This window comes from Euprymna scolopes, chromosome 36 (genome assembly GCF_053919585.1).
Source record: "Euprymna scolopes isolate OS-2025 chromosome 36, ASM5391958v1, whole genome shotgun sequence".
Taxonomy (NCBI): Eukaryota; Metazoa; Mollusca; class Cephalopoda; order Sepiida; family Sepiolidae; genus Euprymna; species Euprymna scolopes.
The window spans coordinates 30,633,363-30,650,862 of NC_136517.1; the positions used below are offsets into that span (position 1 = coordinate 30,633,363).

The 17,500-nt window shown below is 32.2% G+C and overlaps 1 protein-coding gene across 3 annotated transcripts in view; it reads left to right on the plus strand.

Annotated features, from left to right (window-relative positions):
• The window catches only part of LOC145260404 (LIM domain only protein 3-like), a 191,381-nt gene that overhangs the window by 123,041 nt on the left and 50,840 nt on the right, over positions 1 to 17,500 (plus strand). The window contains exon 1 of one of the 3 annotated variants that reach the window (XM_080118381.1): positions 11,560 to 11,730. The exons of the other annotated variants lie outside the window; for them this stretch is intronic. The gene's annotated coding sequence lies outside the window, so the exon portion shown is untranslated. Of the gene's footprint in view, positions 1 to 11,559; positions 11,731 to 17,500 lie in introns of those variants that run through there. 3 annotated transcript variants of the gene reach the window in all.

Here is a 17,500-nt window from a genome sequence, read left to right on the forward strand (position 1 = left end):
GTCTCAATTCTGGAATTGAACCTAGTTGACAGTTGGCAGTGCTTAGCACAAGACTAGAGGACAGGCGCGGATGGTAAACAAAATTTGAATGCTCTTTTTCTTGCTTTTATGAAGTGTTATATTACGCCGAATAGTAGCAGACGATGCAATTAATTTCAGAGGTCAACTTAAGAATTTTGTGTACGCATTCATTTTTATCTTTCGGTCTAAAACTATCCCTGCCTGATTGCAGTACGATGATAGGCTTGTGCAGTTCTAGAAGGTTCATTCTTTCGCTAGTTTACATTCTTTCTTTGGGAAGTAGTTAGTTTAATACTAATCGTCTCCCGGGAAATACCGGCAGGGTAGTCCAGACAATTTTTGGCGCTGGCTTTTCAATCCCACTTTGTGACTTTCCTGTCACATTCTTCGATGTGGAAGAGAGAAAGATAAATACCATTTTGTGACAGATTGTTCAAAAGGGAAGAAATAGCTTAACCATCGACTAGCGGCCATGTTGTTTTTCTATCAGGTGTTTTTTGTTTGTTTGTTTGTTTTCTTTTGTTAGAATGCTTTTATTTTGTCGTTGTCGTTGTCGTTGTTGTTGTTGGTGGTGGTGGTGGTGTGTGTGTGTGTGTGTGCGTGTGTGTGTGTGTGTGTGTGTGTGTCCATCTCGTCCGTTGATGGCATATTTCGTGCCACAGCGCCCGCACAAAAGACGAGAAGGCAAACTAAACTGCAAAACCAGAAGAATGGCGCACCGGTCGCGGTGGCGGGTCGTATTTGCAAAGACGTTTTTTTTTTTTTATATATATACTTTAAAACCGACTCTGCTTGTTGTCGGCCGGATTAATCCGTGACTTATCGGCACTTGCTTACGGGGCGGCGACAAGATTACTCTCCCCCACCATCCCCCACTCTCTCTCTCTCTCTCTCTCTCTCTCTCTCTCTCTCTCTCTCTCTCTCTCTATCTCTCGCTCTCTCATACCCATACACACAATATCACACAGACCTTTCTTTCTTTTTCTTTCTCTTTTATACATGCACACACATATCTGTCTATATAGTTCCCAACACTTCTGTGTATTTATTTGCTTCCCCACTGAGCAAATTAGGCACAAAGCCGAGATTGGGGAAATGGGGACCAGCTCCCCGGGGAATAGGGGAGCTGGATAGTGACAATTGGCATGAAGGGTTTCCCCTACATTGACTAATAACTGATTGCCACAAGGGCAATGGTCTTATATGCCCGAACGCCAGAAGTCCTGCTGGCCTTGAGAGAGAGGAGACTAAATGCTAATGTTTCAAATGATCTGAAAGAAGAGCAAGGGAAGACTTGATACCAAATATTTCTCATATGTTATATCCCCCCTCTTTTGGAAATAGGGCACGATTATGAATATCTCCAGCATCAAACAATATATATACTCTGTGAAATTTACTTCATACATGAAAACCAAAGAGAGGAGATTTAATATATGAGAAATATTTGGAATCAAGACGCCCCCTTGCTCTTATATCAACTCATTTGAAACTACAGCGGAAAGTTTTAGTTTTCCGTCTATCAAGGTGAGATGGTTTGAGGGAAAGATCAAATGTTTTGTAATTCATATGCAAAACGAGGAAAAACGATGATTATGATTGAAACATTTTATGGCTGTAAAAAAGTGCTAAAACATAAACTCTAGATGATGGATGAGCCTCTTAATGTGCGACCTTAAGGGCAAACGTCACATATCATACTACACAATTCAGGTTAATAGCTTTCCAACGACCCTTCATTTGTTAAATTCTGATCAATAGTCGTTGAGATTTGGAACTTATAATATTGCAAAAAGAAAATGTAGTATATATATATATACATGTACACACACACACACATATATATATATAGCTTAATGCGTAAGAGGAAGAGAGAGAGAGAGAGAGAGAGAGAGAGAGAGAGTTCAATTCCACATGCTACCTTGCACATTCTCTACTCTTCTGATGAGAAGCATTACGCTTCGAAATTCCCTGGAATAAAGATTTCCTTCTATCCCCTAAATTTTGCTTGTATTCCATTATTCAATAAATGATCCATTCTATATCTACCAATATATAGTTTTGTGACTTCATTTCATACTCTTGTTGCCTTATATATATATATATATATATTTCTATATATATATATATATATATATATATATATATATATATATATATATATATATATGTCCAAAAAGATTTAAAATTTTTGCAAATTATGATTTATAACATTTATTGCTCGCACTAGAGATGCAACATAAATAAATTTTATTTTTCCTTATTCCATGGAGTTTCAAAAATTGACTTTTTTCCTCGGAAGAAAACACTAAGTGAAAGAAAATTTATACAGACTAGCTATAATTGTGCTAGTTAGCTCAAAAATTGAAAACTTCAAAATTGTAAAGAATTAATTAAAAAAGAAATATATATATATATATATATATATATATATATATATTTATATATATATATATATATATATATATATATATATATATATATATATAAATCTATGATGTACATATCCGTTACGAAACGAAAATATATTCCCCAAATCACATAAATAGATTTATTTTAACAGGGAGTCACCACTTTTCACGCCCCGAAGGCCACTTGAGGATAGGAGTTAATGAGTTTCCGGTGGTAGTGTAGCAATTGTTAATGGTTTAGATATGGTAGAATTTGAAATGTTTAAGGGGACGTTCAACAAAAATTTGTTTACATTTGACTTGAAGCCGACCATATTGTATCAAGTAGGTTTATCTTTTTAAAAAATATAAGTTAGAGGGATACATTTGCCTTTACAACATAGATCTAGTAAAGATGAATAATTTTTTAGTTATCTCCTTTAACATTAAAAAAAATGGCGGGCGAGACAGTCACTCTTTGGATACTCGTTAAAGAATTTCGTTCTATTTATTCAATCCAAATATTTGTTTTAAAATTGCCTGTAAGAAACGTAGTAAAATATACATTAGTGCTGGTATTAAGTTCTTTTTGCGAACAATGTCTGTTTTAATTGTTTTAATTTATAGTAATTTATAATTAAATGAACAATTAACTCACCGCTCTCTCTCTCTCTCTCTCTCTCTCTCTCTCTCTTTATATATATATATATATATATATATATATCCCTATCTCTCTCTTAGCTTTTTACTTCTCTCGTCCTCTCTCACCCGTGTTGATCCAACCACTCTCTAATATTTTTAATGTATCTATTAGTGATGGGACGATTCCAGTATTTTTCCAATACAATTACCGATTCTGTGCTAAATCCCCGATTCCGATACAATCCGATACACATCACTCTATACAAAAGCACATAAGATATCAACGGATATATACTCGAGCGTCAAAACAATGAAAAGAGTATGCTGTTGTCAATGTCCTAATAATTACTATTTCATTTTAATTTCGGTGTGAAGTTAGCAGTAATCTAAGAGTTTATCGGTTAAATATTTATACAAATACATACATACCGACACACACATATAATTACTGTTTTATTTATATAGATGTAGTTATCTATCTATCTATCTATCTATCTATCTATCTATCTATCTATCTATCTATCTGTCTGTCTGTCTGTCTGTCTGAATGTCTATCTGTAACATAGTGCAGACGCGCGTATGAAAATGCACACGAAATAACATCACCGATAAAGAAAAAAACTATAAAAATGAGAAAGAGAACGATCACGTTAGAGACGTCGAGAACGTTCTAGATCACGTTAGAGGCGTGAATGACGTTCGAGAAGACGATCCGAAGTCGGTCGTAACAATGAGGGAATAAATGTCGTTTTAACAAAGAAAAAGTTATTTGAAGTTCTTTTTTATTCTTTATCTCCTTTGCGACTGAGCATACAACGTGCTGGATCCCGGAAAACGTTGAATATGTACGTATCTATGTATCTCTCAGTTTATCTTGCTATCCATCTATCGATGGCAATCTTCTATAAATCTTCGCAATGTTGCGTGTCCAGATCAAATAACCGAAATGTAGAAATGTATCCTTTCAGTAATGGAACGAACTTCGAACCGTAGAATATTAGCGTGCATCTCCGGTGGAACACTAGTGTCCAATTTCAATCAACCATGGACGAACCATACGATATCCAGTTGGAGTCTCTTTTGTATTTTTTTTCTTTTTTTTTTTCTTTTTGGCTAAACTCTCGACCATCACCTAACTTTTTCACTAATATTTATCCAAACCCTCCTCGGGATGTTCCATCAAGGCAGATCATGCGTCCAAATCTGAACGACAGACGAGGATAAAAATTCCGAAGGACAAAACTCACTTATCCGAGCGGAAGTTTTCATTTTGGGTGCCGTTTGCGCGCCCGTCGGCCATTACGAACTTTCTGAAGGGTAATAATAAAAAAAAAAAAAATAATAATAAAAGCCCGTCGCGCCGTGGTCCAGATATGCTGGCCCGACAGATTAGTTCACGTCCAAATGGATTATTTAATCGAATTTCCATTCAGCAGCACAACCTCCTCCCCCTTTGTTTCGCATCTTCAATTCTCCAATATTACACGAACTTATTGCCAGGGCCAAACCGACTCTGCCGCCACCATCACGCTTTTACTTTCCTGCGCATGATTGATAGACTCGCCTGCTTCATAATTGTTTCTGTCATAACAACAGTCAATGTTAATATTAGCCACTCATAGACGGCGCTTTGAGGATGTGCATGCACGAGTCGACAACACACGATGCCTATCAACACGATACATAATCACGCACACAAAGTTCTCTGTGTGCAAAGTAAAGTATCATTTGTGTTTGTTTATATATATATATATATATATATATATATATATATATATATATATATATATATATATATATATATATATATATATATATAATGAAAATAAAACTCTGTGGACCTTGCTTGCATCTGGTCTTCGGCTATTGGGCGATTGCATCTTTTAAAAAGGAGATGACAGGTTAATATATATATATATATATATATATATATATATATATATATATATATATATATATATTAAGTAAAGTGATTTTCAATTTAAAAATTAAAAAAAATTTTTTTTTAATTTAAAAATCAAATTTTAATTAAATTAAAAATCAGTTTCATAAGAAGGAACAACAACAAAGTCAATTATATGTACGATCGTTTCGGAAATCCGTGCTTTTTATTTGTGGTATACATGAAGTTATGCAGAACAATTATATATAGTTTTTTTGGTAAGCACGGTCTCCTCATCAGCAAATTTAGGAGGATTTTTATTGAATTTAAAAGACACCATAAATAAACCTAGCATTAAAAGTAAGGCAGATGAATCTGAAAAAATTGAAATAAAAGGTTTGGATTTAAAATTTATAAGAAAATTAATATAGGTTATAGATAGAAATGAGTAGAAAAATATATATTTTTGAATTTACATAATAAATTTGATTTAAAAATATATAGAGATAGTTACCTTTTAGTTTTTCTTTTTTTGAAATCAGGAACTGTGTTTAAAGTAGTCATTTAGATGTTTGCTATAGCTTTTTATTTCATTGAATGATGAATTTTAAAAGGGTGACGCTCGTGCAGTAAATTGTTTCCGTTAGCGTATTTTGATTTAAAGACGCTACAGTTAATATATATAGAGAGAGTATTTATTTTGCAAGTTTTTAAGGGGAGATAATTGTCATGTATTATTGACTTTATTTATTATTTGATTTACGGGTCTAAGGGAGGTAAATGGTCTAACTTAATTTATTTAAAAAAAAAATTGTAATCTATTTTTACTAATGAGTAATTTTTAATGATTTAAGGTGGTTTATATTTATTAAATTTAAACCAACGTTTATGATTACATGTAAGAAGCTCGTGTCTTGAATTTACTAGTTTGGTTGTATTTTTTATATCTTCATATTTTAAAATTTTTAGGGTTTATTTTGTACATAGTGCACAAAATTTATCTCCTGGTTTATATGATTTGCAAATCTCAATTATTTGCCATTTTAAGTTGAAAGAAATATTGCTATTTTTTAGTTGCCAAATATAGTTGGATAGAGTAGTTTGGTTTGATAGAGAGTTATTTTTAAAAGAATGTTTGTGCGTTGAAATTCTATGTTTTATTGGGCCAGATGTGGAACCAATATATATTACCTTTTTAATGCTAGGTTTATTTATGATGTCTTTTAAATTCAATAAAAATCCTCCTAAATTTGCTGATGAGGAGACCGTGCTTACCAAAAAAACTATATATAATTGTTCTACATAACTTCATGTATACCACAAATAAAAAGCACGGATTTCCGAAACGATCGTACAGATAATTGACTTTGTTGTTGTTCCTTCTAATGAAACTGATTTTTAATTTAATTAAAATTTGATTTTTAAATTAAAATTTTTTTTTTTTAATTTTTAAATTGAAAATCACTTTACTTAATATTGAATTAGCTCTAGGACATTTAACTATCAAGCTTATTATATATCTAAATTACAACGAGCATTTCCTGTATTTTAATTAAACTAGTAATTTCACTGTTACATTGAAATACACTTAGCTCTTTAGACTATTATTCTAATCTCCTTTATATATATATATATATATATATATATATATATATATATATATATATATATATATATATATATATATATATATATATAAACTCCGCGGATTAATGCTATCCACTTATTTTGTGCTTCCTTTTTAAAGTTAAATAAGTTTTTAACTCTTTTTCAAAGTGTTTTTTAATATGTTTTATTAACTACTTGTTCTTATATATATACATATATGCTTGATTGCTTGAATCTTGATTTTGATGATCTGGAGATTCCATTTTTTAAAATAAGGCGACAGGGGAATATATATATATATATGTATATATGTATATATATATATAATAAATATAAATTCTAAATGAATTAAAGTATCAGATTTAAGTGTGTCAAACGATCAGGTAACGCCTACTAGTATATATATATATATATATATATATATATATATATATATATATATATATATATATATACATAACATCTTATATGCAATTTATATAATATATATATATATATATACACACATAACATTTTGATAGTTATCATGATAGTTATGACATCATGATAGTTAACATTTAACAGTTTATATGCAATTTATATAATATATATATATATATATATATATATATATATATATATATATATATATATGTGTGTGTGCACATTAAATAATCCAGTAGAAATAGTAATGATCTGAATGGTTTATCAGTAGATATGAATAAATTGCATCCTAAAATAATAATAATAATAATAATAATAATAATATATATATATATATATATATATATATATATATATACACACATAACATTTTGATAGTTATCATGATAGTTATGACATCATGATAGTCATGAGATCATGATAGTTATCTTTTAAATAACTTAATGGTTCAATATTAGAGCTATAAATATTTCAATAAATATATCACTTTACAAAGAAAAAACATGCATATTGTGTCTCATTTAAAAAAAAATGTGGGGCTTTTATATATAACAACGTGCGTACACCTGTTTTGACCCCGATTATGGTTTTTCTCTATGCTGATGAGCTTTCCAGTTGTGCAAAATTAGTATCAATGAACTATTATATTTACTTGTATGCCAACATTGGGTCGAAACAGCTATACTCAAGTCATTACAAATAAAATCTTAGCATTTTGAAAATGAGCAACAATATAAGTATTTGTTCTTTGTAAAGTGCTGTCTTTTATTATATCTATATATCTATCTGTCTATCTGTCTATCTATCTCTCTCTGTCTCTGTCTGTCTGTCTGTCTCTCTCTCTCTCTCTGTCTATATATATATATATATATATTGTTTATAAACAAAACGGTTAGAGCACTATACAAGTGGTGGACGGATGTTTGTTTGAATAGATATTTGGCGAGATTATTTCCGAGCGCCGCTCCCGTGGGTTGATCGGTAGAACTGCTGACTGTCGAAGCGATTGTTCTTGGTTCAATCCTCGACTTGGGAGAGCTGCTAGTCTAGGTGCTAGTCTAGCGACACTGATGAGTTGTGATACAACGAAACAGGACAGTATGTCGATGACTGCAAATATATATATATATATATATATATATATATATGTACACACACACACACACGCACGCACACACACACACGTATGTATGTATCTGTATGTGTGCGTGTATTCTGGCTCGGTTAGCTGGCTCCCTATCGCTTCGTAAATTTGCCTACTTGAATGAAATACAGATTCTACATAGTAGTCGATTAACTATTTAATTCATATTTTTTGTGTAAATAGGAAAAATTCTCATTGATCTATCTATGTGTGTGTATGTGTGTGTGTGTGTGTGTGTGTGTGTGTCTGTGTGTTTGTGGAAATTCTGGTACAAATTTGCTTAATGCAGCCGGAGTGAAAAGGAAAAGAAAGAAGAAATGAATCCGCCCTTTTCACTTGCAATTTAGAAAAAAAAAAATCAATTAATCATTCTTAGCAAAGAAACCCTTGAAAACCAATACTAAATATTTGTCCCTTGATAGTAAACACTATTGGGAAATAAACTTAATTTTTTAAATTGACGTCAGAATAACTATTAAATTACAAAAAAAGAAAAGCAATAGCAAATACTAGTTAATTAATAAACTGACCTTTTCAATACCAATTGTAATGTAAAAATACCTCCTAAAATCAAACACAATCACACCGACACGGGGCAAACCAGTCAAATAATACGCACCTCACTCAATCTTTATATATATATATATATATATATATATATATATATATATATATATATATATATATATATATATATATATATATATCAGCACAGCATTTTGAATGAAAAGTATGTTTCTGGGTTTTTCTTGTCAATATTTTCCTAAGGATTGCGATTCATTTTTTCCCCCCGGGCAACGCCGGACCACAGTAGTATATTATATAGGTGGCTACATCATCGTGTACAGTTAATTGGAAAAAAAAAAAAAACATAAAAAAAAACAAAAAAAAATCACTTGCTTCTAAGGCAGGACCAGCGAATATAAAAAGATACAAGCCTAAGCCCAGAAACAGGTTTGTCTCGTTAACGGCAGAAATATATATATACGAGCAAACAGTTAATAAAACATGTTAAAAAACACGTTGAAATGAGTTAAAAACATATTTGATCTGAAAAGGAAACACTAGATAAGTGGATAGTCCTTAATCCGCTGAGTTTCGAAGAAATATTTTCCTTCTCATAAGAGGGTAGGAATTAGCAAAATGCGGATCGGATTTTGCATGCAAAAGTATTTGATGAAACAACAAGTAAGTCAAAGATTTTACTTGAAAACAAAAAAGTGAAGTAGAGGGAATACGGCGAAGAAAACGGTGATTACACGTGAATGGATAGTCTGGTGGAAGATAAATAATCCAGTGGCGGTAAAATCCAAATATATAACTTCAAGAAGTTTTTATTTTATTTTATATATATATATATATATATATATATATATATATATATATATATATATATATATATATATATATAATTTCATTTATTTTTATTATTAAAAAACAACAAGAAATCTACATAAGTTTATAAACGATAAAAACAAGCGATGAAAGTATCTAGAACTTCGTAACGTAATGGACAACGCACCGGATTCTAATGCATATGGTCCGGAGCTAAATTTCTAGATAAACAGTCAAGCTACACTGAGGAGAGGTAGTGCCTCGAAACATGCATGTCGGTAAATTACTGTTTTAAACAATAAAAAGAAACTATTCCTTTACGTCCAAATAAAAATATGGGCGATTTTCTAAGAAACAAAAATTTTTCAATATGAAGACTACTTAACCATATCATCGTTTAAAAAAGTCAACAAAAAATCTACACACACACAAACACACACACACACACATATATATTTATATATATATATATATATATATATATATATATATATATATATATATTGTACCCCCACCTAGCTATGTAATGTTGTTATTACTTTTAAAATGCACCAAACATTGTATGAAGAAACTCGCAAAAAAGAAAACATTGACACGAACTTTTTTATTTAGGTCAAAGAGAAAGTTATCTTATTCCTCTAGTTTTACAGTCAAGTCGCCGACATGTGTTTACAACACTACACAAAAGATTCGCTCTTTCTTACCCGTTCCTGATCAGATCGCAGTCCTTTGTTTTTGGCTACAATCCGCTGTTGTGTTGCAGCAATTCACTCTAAGGCCCACAGTCGGCTGTCTCGTTTTCGAAGGGGTAAGAAAAGAAGACATCGCACTTTGTCAAGCGTACCTTTTGATTCGCCACGCGTTTTTTTCTCCTCCTTGACCTTCAATGTTGATGCTTATACAAAATGACCCATTTAAAAATATTCCAGAAAATGTAGTAGAGAGGCGGAGGAGCATTCTTTTGTTGTTTTAATTACCTTTACTTTTATGAAAGGTGCTGGAAGTCCTCCACATTGACATCTATGCATTTATGAACACGTTTAACATTGTTTGCAGATACTGCCTGTAGATCTTCTGCTGGTTCTCCTGATAGCGTTGGTAATGCTATTTTTTAGTTGGTCTAGAATATGACGATTATTTGCATAAACTTTTTGTTTTAAAGTGCCCCCCAAAATAAAAAAAAAATCACAAGATGACAAATCCGGGGAACGTGGTGGCCATAATCCTTTGCTTATTGTTCTATCTTCCGTAAACATGTCATGAACTCGTGTCAGTGATCTGTGAGACGCGTGTCATGTAGCGCAATCTTGTTTTGTCTTCTGGTGTCAGTTGGTTGTTAAGAGAAAGATTACAGAGATCGGGCTATTTTCAAGTGGACCGCTTAAACCGAAAAAAATATTCATTAGAGAAAGATTGGGTATATCTGACTACTTTGAAGTGGACCATCCTGCATATGCATTTAATTCCGTGACGCCATGCTCACGGTTTAAATGCTGACGCGACGTTAACTCGAAACTTGAACCGTTAATATACATACGCGCTTAAATGACGGAGCCCGCAAGTGCATTATACAGCTGTCTGTCTCTTTCTTTCTCTGTGTTAATTAAGAAATATTCTGCAAATTAGAGTTTGTTTAGAGTATTTCATAGAATTTTAGAAAGCGTAACGTGTATCCAACCTCGTTAGATATTCAATATCTAGCTACTTTATATAATGGGCTATCGTAAAAATTGGAATAAAACATTTTAGACATTAAGTTTACTATTATACTATCTTAATTTTAATCTTCGTAAGGCGACATAAAAGTGGTGCAAAGCTTTTCTGTTGGGGAAATTACTTTCATCTGCCGTAAACCGTGTATTCTCCTAGTATAGGTATTTATCTCTTTATCTGTACCTAAACCTAAACGTAGATTCTATGAACAAAGCTTCTTTCTTAGAACTACACCGTGGAACACTCTTCCGTTTGCCTGCTTTCCAGCTGACTACAATTTGATTGTCTTCAAGTCCAAGGTAAACAAGTATTTGATGACCCCGAAGTAATCCAATCGACAAAATTTCCACTACTTATGATTACTACGATATAATCCCATGAACTTATGTATACCCATTAACCCTTATCCTCGAGTGCCCCCCGGACCTTGATAAGTGGTGACTCCTTTGTAAAAAAAAAAAAAAAAAGAAAATTCTCTCCCATCGTTAGACATGTGACACTAGGGTCAGAAAGTAAGATTGAAAAGAACCCCAGCGGAAGAGCACTCTGGCAAACAAAACATGCCTGGACAGGTCAGTCTGTATTCGACACTAGAAGCGCCTCACGCATTAGCAATAAACGATCCCCTTCCCAAAGAGAGACGTCACAACCTGGGAGGGTGTGCCCCCTAGAATTGCATAGGAACTGCATTATACCGCAATGAACAGGGAACAGGTTATTATATGAATGGTCTGATCTATGTTGATTTTAGGGCCAAGGGTATCCCCGCCCACGAATTTATACGTGATTTATAATAGTTTATGAACAATATATACACACATTCACTTGATTAATTAATGCAAATTTGTAATCGCCTACTTTGTTAGTTATTTCTTCTGACGAAAAGAGCTTATTTTTGAGACTCCATGGATTAAGGACAAAAATGATATTGCCTGTTCGGACATTTGATTAACTAATAAATATTGTAAAATAGCGGGTTGTGTCCAGCCTTCCCGTAAGATACACTAAAATATATTTTAATTTATGAAGATTTGGTATTTATTATTACAGAACCAATTCTCTATTGAATATTATATTGTACCTAATATATAGTAGTAGTTTCCAAAGATTTGAAAAAGATTGGCTTGGATGACATCAGCTAGAATAGAAACCAACACATTTAGCACTCCAGCAGCGTTCCCTACCGTTGGAGCTATCGGAGCTATGAGAAAGAATAAAAATTAAATCAATTCAAAGTATGAATGAATTTACGCATGCACAAAAATAATAGAAATATATCGGGACGTTGAAATGAACATATGTTTTTGTACGTGTTATTCATCCATAAAAACAAAGATTGTAGGCGTTATAAACCATCCTTTGTGCATGGTCAGTGTTTTCATGCTAATTTCAGAGTTATGTGACCAGTAGTTTAAGAGTTGATCGGTTAAATATTTTAAGACAAACATACACATGCATACCTCTACTGTTTTATTTATATGGATGTACATTGTATTTCTCATTTCAATTTACCCTATATATATATATATATATATATATATATATATATATATATATATATATATATATATATATGTTTTGAGAAAAATAGAAAAACCAAATGAAATTATTAAAATAATCAACGTTTCGTTCTTATTTCAGAGGAAATCTTCAGGATAATTGAAGTAAAAATGTAAGAAAAGAAAACATATTTATTTTAACGCATTTTAAAAGTGTATATATAGACATCGAAAAACCCAACCTTCCCATACGCACACATATGTTTGTCCTTCCCGACATGGGTAGGATTCAAAAACTGTTCTCCTTTTCGTACGATCTATAACTTTTTCTTTTCTTACATTTTTACTTCAATTATCCTGAAAAAGTCCTCTGAAATAAGGACGAAACGTTGATTATTTTAATAATTTCATTCGGTTTTTCTATTTTTCTCAAAACATAACGTCAACCACCGCTGGTATTTTTACATTCCTTACACACACACACACACACACACACACACACACACACACACACACACACACACACACACACACACATATATATATATATATATGTGTGTGTGTGTGTGTGTGTGTGTGTGTGTAGAAATTGTTTTTTGTGTGTGTTTATAAACCATTAACTCTTAGAAATATGCTAATTATACACAAAATAAAGCGTTTACATACAGCTAATGTTGCATATGGAGACGTGGAGATGCCGAGGAAAGTAGGAATGTGCACACGCGTGCATTCCAGATGGGATTAATCTACATTCTTGTATCCCATAAAAAATGTCCGGAATTGTAATTATCACGAAAACAAAGAAATGTTAACATTCCAGGTCAGGAGTTTCTGAATTCCACAATGCAAAAAAATAGAAATAGAAAAATGTAATATTTTTATATTTACATTCCAGGAACGTGGATTGCTGTTTATATAAGGCAGAACATAAACAGCTAAGAGAGTGACTGGCAGCCGTCGAGCATAATTGACATCTCTTCGTCGTCGTGCAATACATCAATCAACCCCTACAACTAACGCCTCCCTCTTTGTCTATGGTCAAAAAGCTTCATTGTAAATAAAACCTGTATGTTGATAAATTCGTCTGTGTCTTGATTTTGAGCATAACAACAAAAGAATTGTCTGTATGTACAGTAATCAATCGCTACTTCACGCTTCGATTATCACGGATTCGCTACTTCCGGGTTTTTCAATATATTAATATCACGGATTTCTACCATAAATACGTGATAATCGAATATTTATTTATGTACAGTATTGAACTCTAAGAGAGTACTGTACAACCCTAACAAGTGCTACAATATTTACATTATTATTAATATAGTAAAGAGTTGGTTACAACCATGGTTTTGAACAGATAATAAACAATTAAATAAACGGTCCTGGATATGACCTTAAACTATATGCGATGGTGAGGCATCAGCTTTCGGGCTTTGGGGAGTGTAGAGCCACCCTTTAATTGCCATTGCTCCCAGGTCCTCTCTGATCTGGAGTGGTAGTACATGTTAGGGTCGAAACTATGGGTTAAATAGAAACCAACTTGTAAATATATATATATATATATATATATATATATATATATATATATATATATATATATTCTATTAAAATTTTTTCTTCAAAATCATTGGATTCGGCATTAAATAACCTGAAAAGGGTTGATATGCCGTAAAACTAAACCAACCAACTTACCAACAATTAAATAAGCTAAAAATAATGGTTTTGTCCTATTTCGCAGTCTTTCGAATATCACGGGTGGTCTAGGTTCCTATCTACCGTGATATTCGATGGAATACTGTATATATGAATTTAGCAAGCATTTGAAAAGTGCAACCTAGAAAATTATATATACATTAAAGATCGCAACACCGTGAGTTCACAACTTCAGAATATCATACACGATCACTCCTTTTACTTGGCCTTGCACCATACTATTAAGCAACGTAAAATGCTTTCGCTTAAACACGTATCCATGTTGGTATTAATAAAGAGAAACATTATTTTCATATAATTGACGACTTTTCGAAAAGAACAAAAGACGCACGTCTGTCAAAATATTTTGCAAATCATTTCTCGCCATACCCACGGATGCTTAATCAATTATCTCCCCCCCCCCACATTTATTTATTTTTTAAAAACTTACTGCAGTCGCCATTTACCGCGCCGTCGCCACATGTATACGGCTTTCTTTCCTGTCTCCATTTTGGTCTTTTATTTTTTTTTATTTATCAATATTGATATGTTTTATCGCTTTTATCCTTCCGTATGTTTCTTCGCATCTTTCATAGCATCGTCACTTAGTATCAGTCTTTTATTATTTCTCGATGTGGTTTATATTTCTGCATATGGGTGTTCATAATGGCCATAATATGACACCTTAAAAAACTTAGACTCAATCTGGCAAATCATATTAAATAAATTCTTTGTTTCACTTTTGATAACTGGTATATTCAAGTTGAATACTCGTTGGAAATTTGTTTGTTTGTTTGTTGTTTGTTTGTTTTTAAGCTTTATTCGTTAGTTGTTGTTTCGTTATTTTATTTATATCATTTCTATTATTTTTCTTGTTTTTTTACGTCGCCATTTTGTTTTTTTGCATCTCGCCATTTTGTTTTTTGTATGTCACCATTTTTCTTTTTTGCATGTCGCCATTTTGTTTTTTTTATATGTCGCCATTTTGTTTTTTTTTGTATGTCGCCATTTTGTTTTTTTTGTATGTCGCCATTTTGTTTTTTATGTATGTCGCCATTTTGTTTTTTGTATGTCGCCATTTTGTTATTTTGTATGTCGCCATTTTGTTTTTTTTACCCGGATGTTTCATCCATTCCGCTTAAATTCGAGTTCATCTTCATTCCATCGTTAGTTCTTTTTGTTTTTCTCTTTTTTATTGGATTTGTCAGTTAGTAGATGATTTGGTCACAAATTCTATAATAAAACAGAATAACAGGAAAAACCCTCAACAGGTAGAAGGATACTTTAAAATAGAATTTTCTTTGAATTGTTTGGTTGAAGTTTTAAATATAAATTTCGGTACATATCCTGAATTTTACCTAATAAGCAACAAAAAGAAAGAAAAAAAATTATTATATACATATTTGTTACAGAACGTAAATGTCATATTCCAAAATTCACGTAAAATTATTCAAGTAATTTTTACATCGAAAATTATTCAAGTAATTTTAACATCGAAAATTGAATTTCATGAGAAGAGATAACGTACCTTGATCCTCAATATTTAATAAATAAAATAAGACAACTCAATTAGAACTACTGAGATACGCTTATAATGACAAGGATTTACAATTTAAATCGGTAAACTTGTAAAACCATGATTTTCTATATACTAACACTGTTTGATCAATTTACGTGATTTTTGAAATATGACATTGTCATCCTGCTTGTGTCCAGTGGCAAAGGGAAGTCCAGGACAACTAAAAACAAACGATGCTGCAATAAGCGGATAGCACATACGGCACTTAAAATTCCCAAATAGTCACCCATTTTAGTATTGGCCAGGCGCAGCGTTGCTTCTACTACTACTACTACTACTACTACTACTACTACTACTACTACTACTACTACTACTACTAATAATAATAATAATAATTTTCTTAACAAAATAAGCTTTAAATTTTTATAATATAAAATAACCAGAAAGATATATGCAATTTCACTAGATATTTCCTTTTACTATTAATAAAAATAAAAGATGGAAACGTCTGCCTGTGTGCACGAAAAGAGCATAATGATATGTCCTCTATTTCAAAAATGAAAAATAAAGAGGAGTTGAAATAAAACCTGTCTATGCGTAAATAACGTGTCGGTACTACATTACATGTGCAAGTTGTGATAAAGTTACAATAAATTAAACTGCGAATCTGAGAGAGAAACCCCATCGATATGGTTGTCTGCGCACACGAGGATCTTTCATACGAAATAAGCATGTACCGCAGAAAAAAAAACAACCCAGCAACAAATTTATATATATATATATATATATATATATATATATATATATATATATATATATATATATACATATAACAAAGTAGCAGGACACGTATCCTGGCGTTGCTCGGGAAAATTGATGAAAATAAAGGAACTACTGCTTCCATCTTTGTATCCCATGCTATTCTACTTATTCAAATGTTATACTTTGTATAGACAGTCAACATATACCGCATAATGACGGTGACATGCAAAATTCTCGTTAGAACACCGAAGTTAAGGAACATTGAGGATGGCCAGTACCAGATGGGTGACCATTTGGGAATACAAGGTACTGTGTATGTTCAGATAAGTGGATATGTATACTATTTTAGTGAGATGAACAACCTGACCTTATACACTCATAGGTTACTCTTGGAACAGGTGAAGCACCCGTTAGTCTCCTTAGATATTTCACAGGATTCAGATAAAGGGGATAAATGGAGTTCCTTACTTGCTGTGAAGGAAATACATTTTGGAAAAGTGGCTTTGTTGAAAATAAAATCAGATAAAGAAAGAGCGTTGGTCATTTAGTGAAATATTCTAACGTGATGGTGTCACGAATCAAACATCCGTCTGCGATTTGTCATCAGTCAACATGGAAGAAGTAAGGCCGAGAAAACTGCCATGAGAACGCTCATTCTAGTGCGGAACGTCGTCAGACCGGGTATATTGAAACATGAAATAAATAGTAGAACCGTTGGTTTTATTAAACTCATCTAAATTAAAAACAATAATAAAAAAAGATACTCACTGGGAGAGATATGATTTATTTGAGGAGAGGGGACTACACACACACACACACACACACACACACACACACACATATATATATATATACCATTGGCAATTACTC